Below are 14,050 nucleotides of genomic sequence, written 5' to 3' on the forward strand. Positions count from 1 at the left end.
TTTTTTTTAAATAAGTAACTGGTGGTGGGATATATTTTATATCCGGCCGGATATCGACCACTGTATACAAGGTGTTAAAAAACCGCCATAGTCGCGTTCCAGGATCAGCTCGTATATATCCGGTTACTACAGGCCGACATAATTGTGGCGACTGTCGAAGGGTAATCATCTCTCGTCAGTCGACATTCTATTGGACTCCGTTCCACTTACCATCAGATGCAGTAGGATCTCTTTGTCGTGCGCGTCTAAAAAATGGAAAATAAAATAGCAGCCGCAAACTAAACAATATTAACATATATTTAACATAGGAACGCTGCATAGAAAAGTTGAGATTTTAATAATTCTATTTGGTTCTACGATATCCAATAATTGTAGTTAATTGAAGCCAATTTGTCGTGGAAGGCAGACGAACCGAAGGTTCTGGTGAGTGGTTACTGTGGACATAGGTTGTAGCAAAGTTAATCTACAGAATACTTTCTAGGGTTTTCGATTGATATATCAAGAAACGACACCGCGGTTTAATTTCCAAATTTATAGACTAGTTGACCCGACAGACGTTCCGTCTTAACTATGAATTTGCAGCGCGCATTCTGTTAATCGCTAACAGTTTTTTCAAACAATTGGCAGTTATATAAAATGAATATTTTCGTTAAGTTTATTTAAATTTTCTTATTTACCGCGCAATATTTTGAATTTTTTCTTTCAAACGAATAGTGAAATTGGTCCAGCCGTTCACGCGTGAAGGCGTGACCAAGGAAAATAGGGATTCATTTTTATACATATAAAATATATAGATATATAAAATATAAAATGAAATATTAGACGTTCGTATCAGTAATCATTGATATGTTTCAAAAAGATAATACATTTGCTTTATAAAAACTATTATAATAGTTATTGCATTTAATAGAAGTATTCTTTTACGGAATATCGTAATTTAATTGTGTAATGTTTATAAATATTTTATCGCTGACTAAAATATACTAAGTATGTATCTTTAGTTTTAAAATTACTAAATATCAAAATTTTAACTTTAAATTTTATAGAGATTTATTGCATAACATTTATATTGTACATAAATGCTATAGGTTTTGGATTTAACTGCACACAACATAATCTTTTAATACAGTAAACCGTAGACAATCCGGTATCAAGTCAATCACGTCAACCAGTAGACTTTAAAATTAATCTGTACTACGTATTACAAAATTTCATAAACCATATACAAATATGTTATAAATTTTCCTTAAATTTTCGCGTTCGGTACTTGCACGGTGTATGTACGTCGTGCAACGCGCAGTCAATCGATAATTCTTCTAAGAAATCAATCTGGAATTTTTATTGGTATATGATTCCATAATTAAATGTACTGTCTACGATATATTACAGTTAGTCACTGACCGCGAAATGTACGATTTTGTATTATTTTCCACTGATAAAACATGTCTCGCTATGTTTAATTAAACTATTCTTATAATTTTGTAGTAATCACGTAAAAATGTACACTGTGTTGCGAATAAGTACAAAGTTTCATTCGCACGAAATTTTTATGTCAGTTTCTTAGTATCTAAATTACAATGCGTAACGGTTTTTCCTGAGCTGATCAGTACGCTACGAATTTCAGCTGCGTAAAATATACTTTTAACTCTACAAATATATTAATTAGAACATGTATGAGTGGTAACGTCAAATGATTAGCGCGCGTCAACGTCTGTTTCTGGAACAACTTTAACCTAAACACTCGGGAAAAGGACATACCTAAAAACTCTTTATAACAATTTTGATGGCATGTGAATTGTGAAGTCTACCAACCCGCAATCAACCAGCATTATGAGTTAATGCCTAATCCCTCGCTTTAGTAGAGTAGGCCCGTGCCCAGCAGTGGGACAGTACATGATACAAGGCTGGTATTATCATTATAAAATGGCGATAGCCTAGTTGGATGCGGAACAGACTGCCAAGACTAATGTCCGCAGGTTTGATTCCCAGGGAACACACTTCTGATTTTCAAAAAAAATAATGTGTGTTCTTTGTGAATTATCGCTTGCTTTAACGGTGTAGGAAACATCGTAAGAGAACCTGTATACATGATTTTTTTTTATTTTTTGGTTGTGTGAAGTCTACCAACTCGCACTTGGCCAGCGAGGTGGACTAAGGCCTAATCCCTCTCAGTAGAGGCCCGTGCCCAACAGTGGGACAGTATATAGGTATAATACAGGGCTGATATTATTAATATAGACTCACGAAAAATGAAGATACTTCTTAGTGAAAGAATTTTCCAGCCTGTTTCATATAAAACCATGTTCAAACATATAGGTATATACATTTGAAAAAGTAAAACATATAAAATTTTAAGTCACAGGTGCGCCATCCGCTCCTCTCTCAGTAACCTATGTGGTGTATTACAACTACTCCACTGAGGCAATCTGCAAACACTTTGCATTTTCGGCGAACGATGAAACATTCATGTAAACACATTTTTTGGGGAATACCGACGTTACATAAATACATATGGACAGCAACATCCTGCATTTAATTTACTGGACAACAAGATATAGCTGACGAGTTAAATATATCGCTCGACTGCCTCGTTGGCGTGGCTAACTGCATGCGCAGTACAGCAGCGCCCTGAGGTCCTGGGTTTGAATCCCGAGTCGGGCAATGTGATATTTGTTTTTTTTGTGCTCAGTATCAACCCGAAGTCTGGAATTCGTGCAGAATATACGTGGAGAAAAGTAGGGCCCTGGTTGCGCCTCTGCATGCCCCTTCGAGGATAAATGCGTGATATACGTGTATGCGTTAGATATATCCACGGAAAGAAAAACGATGTAAACGATCTTTACAATTTTAAAAATATATTTTTGCCAAAGCACTGACTTGTTTAAAAGCGGCCATATTGTTCACATCACACTTTTCGTTAAATAGAATGTGTCATTATTATTATTTGATTTTTTTTTTCTACCTCCAGAACACACCTGAGCCCTTAGATAAGATGTAAGGATATCGATTGGGTGTGTCATTCCCATTTTTTTAGCGTTGACGATTGTAGAACCTTGTCCAAGATCTCGTAGGTGCTATGTTGTCTGGGACATTGAATAGATGTGTCCAGTATATATTGCCTTTTGATCTAACGGGTAAAATTTATACATTATAAGTAGATGTAAAATTTTATGTAGAATCTATATTGTGTTTTGTATGGCTTTAAATGACGAGATGAGCGTCAATTCGCCTGTTGGTAAGCGATACGACCGCCCATAAACAGTAGAAAAAACATCCAACACCTTGAATTACAATGTATTGTTTGGTATTCCACTGCGCTCGCCATCCTGAGACGTGAGATGTTTAGTCTCATTATGTCTAGTAGTTACAGTGGCTACAATGGCTACCGTGTATAATAGAATTCTTAAATATCAGATTTATACGGCATTCTCAATGACGTAGAATACTGAAGCTCGGCGAGTCTAAGATTTTCTTTATATAAATTAATGCAATAATGATGTGATATAGAAATTACATCGAAATAGTTTACGGATTATATCGCGGTTTTTTGTATTTAAATTTTCTTTGCACATTTAGTAGATTTTGCAGCCCTAATGGTCTTGCAGTCTAGTTTTATTTGAATGTCTAACATTCGCGTAAACATAAGAACTGGTTATAGAAATTTTCATTTATACTAAATTATTTATTTTGAAAATTGACAGCAGTAAATCATTCGTCTAGTATATGGAATTACCAAATATACGACGTCACTGTGTTCTGAAAGTACAAGGCCGTTCAGATCTTGATAACATAGATTAATGCCCCAGGGTTGGGCAGTGAACTTGTGAAATGATAAGGGAAATTTAACCGTAACGTTAATTTGAAGTAGGCAGAGATGCAGCCAGGGCTCGCATTTTTCATGGGTATTCCGTACCATGATGTGAGCCCCGCGAACTTTTGTCCTTCTCACCTTCGCTCATCTATAGAAGGTTGCTATCCTTCCTCCATACTTCCTCCCCCAAATATCTACCAACACTCCTCCGGGTCCCTATGGTTGCTAAGTTCGTAGATTTCAATTCCCATTCGCAGGTTCCGCCGTAATTTTTTTTATAAAACTTGAAACTCATTTACATAACGAGGCACGAGTCATAATATTTACATAATGAACAATCAACGAGCATCTTATCATACATTATGCTGATAACAGATTACATTGTTTACACAAAGATATATGACGTGGAAGCGTGTGACAAATTTTTACACGTATTTACGTTTGATAACAGTTGGTTGGTGGTTAATAAGTTTGGTATAAAGAATGACCTAGTGTCTCTCTTCCTCTCTAATGTTTCACGTAAGGAAGAGAGTGACAGAATGTCGGGAGATACACAATGTTACGTCAGAGAATAAAATGTTTATGATTTCTGGTAAAATTCTGGATTTGACGTATTGGATTTTTGTATAATGCAAATAAGAACACCTATAGAATATATAACTCAATGTTTTTAGCTGGGCTGAAGCCATCCACGAATGCCTTGACAGTTTTTATGTAAAAGGTAACAGAGCATAGGCTGATTGGAGTAACTTGTAAGGTGGCCAAGATATGCAGAAAAGCTGTACCTGTCAGTGACCTTTATCCTCCCTTCCCCTGCCAAATTTAGGGGAGGGGAGTAATCTCTAGATTGTACAACATTCCCTTTACAAAAATAGAAACAAGGAAATCATTTTATCTATGAAAACAAGTATTAACTGACGTTCTTGAAATAAGTACCCATCAGGAAGGGCTTTTGGGTTGGTTCGAAATATTTTATCTATAAAGGAATTGTTTTAATTACTTATATGGATCTCGTGGGAGCTGACAATTGTTTATTTGATTAAATTCCTATGCTAGGCCCTGTGATGTAGTAGATAAACGTTTATTTTGACGTACTTCGATGACCGAGTCAGAACTATAATTTTATATGGTATACATATTATGATTAATGTTCGGGTCATTGAATAAAAATCTTTAAAATATTATCTTAGTTTTTGTAAGAATAAAACGAAGAAATATATACCTAAAAAGGTCAACAATTGAAATTGAGTATATTATTGACGCATTTGAAAGGGGAATATATAAAACAATTTAATCAAGGAAGAAAAACATATTTGGGACTGGTTATAATGTTTAAAAAACAGTTAATAAAATCAGAAAAAATAATTAAATTTTATGTCTAACATTCGCGTAAACATAAGAAATCAATATAGTTATTTAATAATAAATAATAAATGACACAGTTTTAACGCATACCGTTAAACAATCACAGCTATAACACCTATATGTTAATTCACTAATTTATATCTTTCCCTATATTTTGTTGTAAACTGGGAATGTATAGGTACAGGTAAAAAGATAAGTAACTTAAATGGTATTTTACCTTACACGATTGACGAAAAGTTACTAAATTTGAAATAGAAAAAAAAATAGAAATGTCTATTTCTATTAAACACTAGCTGACCCGACAGACGTTATCCTGTCTTAACTATGTATGCACGCGCGCATTCTGTCGATCGCTGACAGTTATTTCAAACCACTGACAGTTATGTAAAATTAATATTGTCGTTAAGTTTTCTTTAATTTTCTAATTTTCCGCGCAATTTTTTGAATTTTTCTTTTATAAGAACCTTCTCCTAACAATAACAAACACAACAACAAAAAATAGTGAAATCGGTCCAACCGTTCACGCGTGATGGCATGACCAAGGGAAATAGGGATTCATTTTTATATATATAGATGACTGAACAAGCATTGTTGTCGTAATTAGATATTTGCAGAAAATTCTGTGCTAATATAAAAGGCAAACGTAACTGCTTATTACAGTTCCAAGGTTATTTTTTCACGTACATGACAAAGTGACCCCACTGCTGCTGGTAAGTAGAGTGGGGTCCAATAGAATGTCGACTGACGAGAGATGATTACCGCTCGGCTGTCCACGCAGTTATGCCGGCCTGTTGGAACCGGATATACACTCTGATCCCGGAACGCGACACTCTTACGTGGACCACTATAGCGGGTTTTAACACCTTGTGTATGGTGGTCGCTATCCGGGAAGATATAAAATATTTCCTTCCACCAGCAAAATATAGAATAGTTTAAATAACTGTATCAATACCGATGAAATTTTGAAAAGTAAGCGTGAGTCTCAAGAAACAGGCGACCTTGTTAACTCACGGGAAAATCCGCTAACAAAAACTAGTCATAAATACAGAGTGTATTAACAAACACACACTCATGCTTTCCACTTACGAAAGAAGAAAAGCCCAATATCATTTCACCTCACCCAGTAACGGAAACTTCTACGCAGACAAACATATCGTACAACTACGAGGCAATAATTTGGATGAATATTATCCACTCAAATTACGTAGTCTTACTACGCAAACATATGAAAAGTTCGATTGTGACGTTTTATAAATCGAAACACATCACGCCTTTATCCTCAAAGAGGTAGACAGATGTGCCATTAGTCTATCCATTTTAGACAGACATACCACCAGGCTATCCACTGACCTTATTGGCATATGAAAAAAAGAAACAAAGAAACATTTATTCGCACAATATACTGAGACGCACACAAAAATTTATATCAAGGTAAAAAAGAATACATAAAGGGTTCGGGCAACGTGCATCCCAAGATATTACCATAGATATCGCATACAAGTTCCAGATTCCTAGCTGATACTGAAAAAACCTACTATAATTTTTGCCCGTACTGGGATTCGAACTCGGGACATCAAATTTGTCATGTCGCGCACATAACTACGCAACCGCGGCTGTCTTATAAATCAAGGTGAGATTGACTGACGCAACCCGGCCACCTGTGGCATAAGTCGTAACGCACGCGCCGCTTACATTCAAAAGAAACTGTACCGTATTCGTTGACTGTGTGCTGTTTCTTTACATTTTTGGTCTAATTTTATTACTAGATTTACATTATGTGATGAGAACAATAACTAATAAATTTAGTTATTTTTTGGATAAATCTTTCCGGATTGCAAGTGCGTGTGCATTTTTCTCTAAAAGGAAGTATATTATTTTGATCAAAAATATCTATTAGTGTAACAAATTACATACAAATTTGTTTAGACAAAATAAACATTTTCGCAAACATTTGCTTTCCTTTCATATTATAAAACCAACCTGTCTGTCTGTTAAAAGGCAATAAACTCAAAAACCACCAAAGGGATTTCAATGAAATTTAGATTGAAGATAGTTTTAGGTCCTGGGAGGACATGGGCTACTTTATCCTAGAAAAATAGGTTACGGAACTTTTATTCTGAAAAAAGTCGTACGCAAGCGAAGCCGCGAGCAAAAGCTAGTAATATTCGTAAGATACGTGCAGTAAAATACTTTCCTATGACGTACAGTTCAATAATCTGTGCAGCTTACATTTCGGTTTTTATACGGTCGATTGAATACTTTCCATTCATAATGTTTTAATCAATGGAGCACGCTGTTTGTATGACATGTGTATGACATTTAAATTTGTATGACACTTATGGGTGTACGTTACAGTCGAATAACGCAATTTAAATAACACCTTTCTATTCATTAATGTTTTCGAACGTTCTTGGTGTCTATGCCACTTTCGATTGTCGGGTAAGATTAAAATTTAATGTATTTTTAAAATATCACGTTATTTCAATTTGTAACTAACAGTGACGATTTTTGTGTGTAAAACTAACCTGTTTGGTGAAACTAACTGGATATAATGTTTGATTCTCAAAGTAGTATTTTATCACTTGAATGGACAGACGAGCTACCAGCCTAATGGTAGTTAGTCACTACCGTTTGGTCGCCGACTCGCCATCCTTGCTAATGCCTGGCGCATGATCAAATCACTGTCTTCCTAATATAAAACGTTTTTGAATATAGAACTCATATTTACATGCGTTGCCCTGATCAGTCTATCATCTCTAAGACGTAAATAAGTTTAGAGAAAAATGAGTCCACTAAAATCACTGCCTACCTGCTGAATTATAGGTGTTGGCTTATGCATACTTTTTGTATTCTTTTATTAGCTTAGTTCAATTTTGAAAGGTTTACAAGGTTGAATCAATTTAACGCTCTGGGCTACAAAAAAAAAAAAACAAAACATTGCTTTTGAATTTAATTTAAATTTCGAATATTGCAAAAACCAATTTTAAATCTCGTATCGAAAACGCGCTGCGGTTATGCGTGGCATGTTCGTGCGCGGAAAAACAAATATTTGCCGCGCGAGCTATTCTATATATGAATTTTCATCCAGAACGCGACTGCTGCGCGATCCGCCTCATGGCAGTTTTGAGTTTTCCTTGATTGGTGGGACTAGGGAAAAGTTACGCTACCGCGCGAGCCAAGTTAATTCATAAAACAACGCGCGTTCAAATGCACGCGTGTGCGTTTGCAGCCCCTTTGCGTAATCGCTAGGAAGCTTTATAGAAATTGTTTGATTTTAGAACGATTGTTAGAAAGTTCTGAAACCATTTATTTTTATTATTTGTTTTATAACATTAAATGTTATTTTTAATATTCAGAACACACCAGTCTTTTGATGCGATATTCAAGGATATAGAGACTATAGTTTCCACACGTTATACAAATATATTAATTTTATAATACGTGTCAGACATACACCTCCGTCGAGTAATCGAGCCTAATAACGCGTCTACTCTATAAAGTCTAATTTAATTTATAGTAAAATAGAACCCAAATCAATACATCAATCAGCCTATTGCTATATGCAGAACGCTGGCTTCGCCAAGGGAGCGCCAGGCATCGCCTTACCAACCCACATCCATCCACTACCACCACCTATCGGCTATTCTACCTAGCAAGCCTTCAAACGGTCTATCCATGCGTACATCATCACGGCGCCAACCATCTTGGTTAATCATTTACTATCACCTTTACCTGCCGTTTTCAATTCACTACAGCATATGAATATCAAAAAATCAATGCAAGCCGCAAAAATGCCACCGCGAATGCCCTTTATACTCTAGGAGCGGCATTACGGCACATTCATTACTGACGGTAATGGCTTTTAAATTGCTGTTTCAATACATTTTTTTTCCCTCACACAACCGGTATGATTCTGCGTGTTGCTATTTTTACTTCGCTTCTGAGAACAGAAGGTATACTTATTTTCCATGCATTTTTACCTGTATTTAGATCAGCGCGAATATATTTTCCATGAACTGCCAAATTTGGGATCTATGTTCTGTGGTAGCGGCGGAAGATTATTATAAATTCTTCCTTGATTGGGAAGCTACTCGCAGAAAACCAGTGATAACACTTTTCTATTGCATTATTAGTAAAGGTTGAGGATGCGCCCGGATAGCGACCGCCGTACACAAGGTGTTAAAACCCGCCATAGTGGCCCACGTAAGTGTGTCGCGTTCCGGTATCAGCCTGCATATATCCGGTTTCAACAGGCCGGCATAATTGTGGCGACTGCCGAGGGGTAATCATCTCCCGTCAGTTAACAAACTATTGCACCACACTCCACGTACCATCAGGTACAGTGGGGTCACTGCTTTGTACGTATAAAAAAATATACATTTTTGCAACCTATTGCCATCTCCTTTTCTTAGAGACCGGAATTCGTTTACAATATCAGTAATCATTAGCAATACCTACATAGGTGCCTTAAAATTATATATGAAATCCTTGGTCGAAACGGTCGCCGTCGCTCGCTCGTTATTACAAGTTGTAATTACAATCCTTTGCATTAATTTAATGATCGTGGTGTAGATCAAAAATTGTAGTGAACGAATTAAGTTCACTAGCTAATATTCAAGGCGAAACTGGATTGATCTAACTTCCTTTCCTAACACAAGGCTGACATTTTTCTGGTTATTTACTAGGTGTGTATATACTAAATGCGAAAGTATCTGTCTGTGCGATTTTGATGAAATTTTGTAACATCTTGAATTATGACAATGGTCGATTTATATATTTGTCATAAAATGAATTCTACACGTTTAAAGCTACGATTAAAAATTAGTGTTATTTGACTTATTTATTGTCCTTTTATAGAGTACTGCATTATTTTTACATAGAACCAGATTTGCGTTGCGTAGGTCAGTGATTTGGGCACGCACAACAGCCTCACTCCCTTGCCAATCTCTATTTATCTTAACAATCATCAGCGCACCCTCAATTTGCTTCATAAAATCATAAAAACCCCCACAGAGTCGACACATGTTCTAGGCTCAACGGGATAAGACCGAGGCAATGTAGGTATGACACGATCGTCTAGAAACGAAGTATTTTAACAGTATTTGTTTTTATAAGCAGTCATGGTAATTTTACCCTACTACACCTCATAATAAGCGGAGAAAGACCCGAATAGTGTGAACGACGGGTGATTATGCCTTACCAATCGACACAATTATGCCGGCCTGCTTGATGGATATACATTATGCCGGCCTGCTTGATGGATATACATGAACTGTTCCCGGAACGTGACATTTACATAAACGTGACGGATTGTACACATAGTATCCGGTTGTCATTATTAGGCCGGATAAAAATATTCAACCATCAATAGCTTTTGGGTTACACTATATATAGGGTCATTTTGAAATTGCGTTAATAGATGAAACCACATACTCGTCTTTACGTTTGCCAACATTGTGCCAAAAATAATCCATGTATAACGAATATTTCACAAAAAAATCTGGTTTTATTTTTCAATTTTTTAGTGATTTTATTGTTCAGCGCGAATATAGTATGCGCGTGAGCGTATTTCTAATTGAAAGTTTGATGTTGCCGCTTCAACCAATTCTCATAGAGCAGCAGTATGTATTAAGTCGTGTAAAATTAAAATGACTTTTTATTAATATTTATTCTGTTCGAAACTTACACTTTTATTTTACTTCTAGGGTTCGTGTAACTTGTAAAGTGTTATTTTGAAGAAGATACGTATGTGGATTCATTAAGTAACGCAATATCAAAATAACCCTGTATAAATCAAAATATAACCAATCATAAACAGCGGATATGACTTTCCTTTGTTAACATTATTTGGAGTACACTGTGCCATATAATATCAGCCCTGTATTAAACACTGTCCCACAGTTGGGCACGGGCCTCCTTTACTACTGAGAGGGAATAGGCCTTAGTCCACCACGCTAGCCTAGTATGGGTTAGTAGACTTCACACACCCTCGAAAATTCCTAATAGAGAATTTCTCAGGTATGCAGGTTTCCTCACGATGTTTTCCTTCACCGTTAAAGCAAGCGATAATTCACAAAGAATACACACGTACCTTTTTTTTTAGAAAATTCAGAGGTGGGTGCCCTTGGGATTTGAACCTACATTCGTCTCGGCCGTCCGTTCTACACCCAACTAATACTTATAACTTCTAAACCGACTGTACCATGTACCCTGTCAGAATTACCCTATCACGCGACAAGACTGTTTGATGTCATTTAATGATATCCGCTTTATTACATTTTATTTCCTTATTATCACTACTACATTACGCGTGCAAATGTGTACGTGATACATATCGGGTATATAAGTTCTACGAACTTCTCTCAGACTTGGGTCTAAATTCCAAATTGTTAATATTCTTTGTAACGAAAATATGTTAATATAGGTCAGTTCGAAATTCGGAGAACATGTTTAAATATAGAAAAATATTTTTCAAGCCAGCATGTTTGTACACGATAGCTTAGTTGATGAACGGACTGTCGTAATGAAAGCTCGCAGGTTCAAAACCCGAGACACACAGTACACATCTCAGACTTTTTGAAGTTACGTGTATATTGTTTATCGATAATCGTTCTCTCGAACGAAGACGCAATACATCGTAAGAATTTTATACTTAAGAAATCTCCAAAAGAGTTTCAAAAATATGTAAAGTATGCCAACCCGCAATCGGCCAGCGCGGTAGACTAAGGCCTCAACCCTCTCAGTACTAGAGGCCCATGCTTAGCATTGGGCAGCATATCATATAGGACTTATCATTATTATATTTGTGTGTGGGACACCTAACTTTATGTCATTTCCACCATCCACAAATTTCGCCCACTAACTATACCAAAAGATTAGTTATGCACTGCTTTAGGGTTGAGAACTAGGTTTTAGGAGGGTGGAAATTATTTGAATCTTCAAAAAGTTTGCTTGGAAATTTCAACTCAATATGAAGACAGAGTTGAAAAAAAAATTATATTGCCAAAATAAAGAAGGAAGTTGCAACTACCACACGATTGATTATAAAACGACACAGCGTGACAATGAAAGCAACTGTAAATCTTTTCTATATGATTAGGTCAAATTAGAAGACACAACTGCTTCTTAGCTTCTATTTAATAACTCTTAACACTGACTAACACACTTGACGGGTTAAACTAGTGCCTCTAAAATCATGAAACGGCACATTTTCATAAATAACTTAGATTATCACGGAAAGATCATAGAAAATTCATCCTCCAAGTTACTGCGATGTTGATGATAGGAAATCGCATTAAACACGGCTGTTTTTTTTATTAAATGTATTTAAATTTAACAATTTGAATATAGAGCCTTTAGTCTTAATTATTATAACACCTCATATTACATGAGTATGTCGGAGATTTCACATTGTGAAATCAATTAAGAGACTGACTCATTCAATGAGCGTTAAAGATCTTCCTTCCGTTTAAAATTAAGATAATTTTCCTTCTATCAATTTGCGGTTGAAATTGCCGTTGCTGCCAATGACCGTGCTTTTTTTTGGCTTGACTAATCAGGAATATTTTTGAGGAATGTTATGAGTTGTAGATGCTGATGGTGAGTAATCAGAGTGAAATTTTTGGATATTTTTGGTTAATAGTGAAACCTATTTTCTAATGTTCGTTTAATAGCCCCCTAACCTCTCAAAACTGGTATATAGTTATGTTTTAGGATCACTATTCTCTGACAGAAATTTAGAGGAAAATGGTGTTGATTGTAAAGTAATGTGAAATCCCAATTGAATAGGCTAGACAATCAACTTCATTAATAAAAGTTGAAGTCTACCGTGGTATGATGTCAGCAGCATCGTCATTTTAAAACGAAATGGCATTTGTAAAAGCAGTAAAGGACTTTGAACTCTACTTATCTTTCCTCAACTCACATTTAGTAGTTTATTTATCAAAGCACCACAAACTGTCGATGTTGGAATCTAGAAAATCCAACTAGTTTGGTTGCTCTCAATAATGTTCGCGAACAAAGAATCTCTCAGAACAATTTAATTCGATACTACGCTCCTCGTATCAAATATCCGCAGCATGTTTGCTATATGTATTGTGTTCACATCCTGCAGTGTTCTGAAAACTCTGTTTAAAATCTAGCTCATTAGCTGTTTTTTTCATTTTCACCTTTAAATACAATAGATCTATATTTTGTCTTCTTTCTGAGTGCCACGGTTTTTTTAAATTAGCAGTTATTTTAGTAAGATTCAGTCTTTAATTCCCAGCATCTTCTCTTCCCTCACTTTCCAATCCTAAATACACATCACCTTCTTCTCTCTTCAGATCGATATAGTTCCAGACAACTGCTCTTTTAACTGCGAGACATATCAACGCAACTTTGTTTATAACAAGATGGTAAATAGTGTTATTTCTGACGTCACAAATCATGTGACTGATTATCAGACTGAATGCGGCGCTTGAAATGTTTTGTCTACGTAAGTACATATTTGGTTAACATTTCACCATGCAAATACTTAAAGCCAGTGTATTTTGAGACGTGATTCATACCTTATTAGTGTAAATCGACAAGCGCACTGATTCAGGCGCCGGGGGGATCATTCACAGTCCTCCTTAATATGGAAGCGTTTTGTTAGTAGTTGTTATGAAATTTATTTGCTGAGGGATTTTAGATGTGTTGCTTTGAGTGTTAGTGATTATTTTAGTATTTAGATATGAGATTTGCTGGAGGGATTAAGCATCAGTCACGTGGATTGACGATTTTATCTGGGTGCGATAAACGACTTATATTTTTCCGGTTCATTGATGAAATATGTATCAGAACATAGCTAAAAGGTAAGGACTCTACCTTCTTAATGATATTGTGGATTTAACC

The 14,050-nt window shown here is 35.9% G+C and overlaps 2 protein-coding genes across 2 annotated transcripts in view; one reads left to right on the plus strand and one right to left on the minus strand.

The window, feature by feature from the left end:
• The window catches only part of LOC115451886 (CHH-like protein), an 81,058-nt gene that overhangs the window by 38,690 nt on the left and 28,318 nt on the right, over positions 1–14,050 (minus strand). The window lies entirely within an intron of this gene.
• The window catches only part of LOC115451883 (peroxisomal leader peptide-processing protease), a 48,218-nt gene continuing 47,928 nt past the window's right edge, over positions 13,761–14,050 (plus strand). The window contains exon 1 of the mRNA XM_037439229.1: positions 13,761–14,010. The gene's annotated coding sequence lies outside the window, so the exon portion shown is untranslated. The remainder of the gene's footprint in view (positions 14,011–14,050) is intronic.

Source organism: Manduca sexta, chromosome 16, assembly GCF_014839805.1.
Source record: "Manduca sexta isolate Smith_Timp_Sample1 chromosome 16, JHU_Msex_v1.0, whole genome shotgun sequence".
In the NCBI taxonomy this organism is placed as follows: domain Eukaryota; kingdom Metazoa; phylum Arthropoda; class Insecta; order Lepidoptera; family Sphingidae; genus Manduca; species Manduca sexta.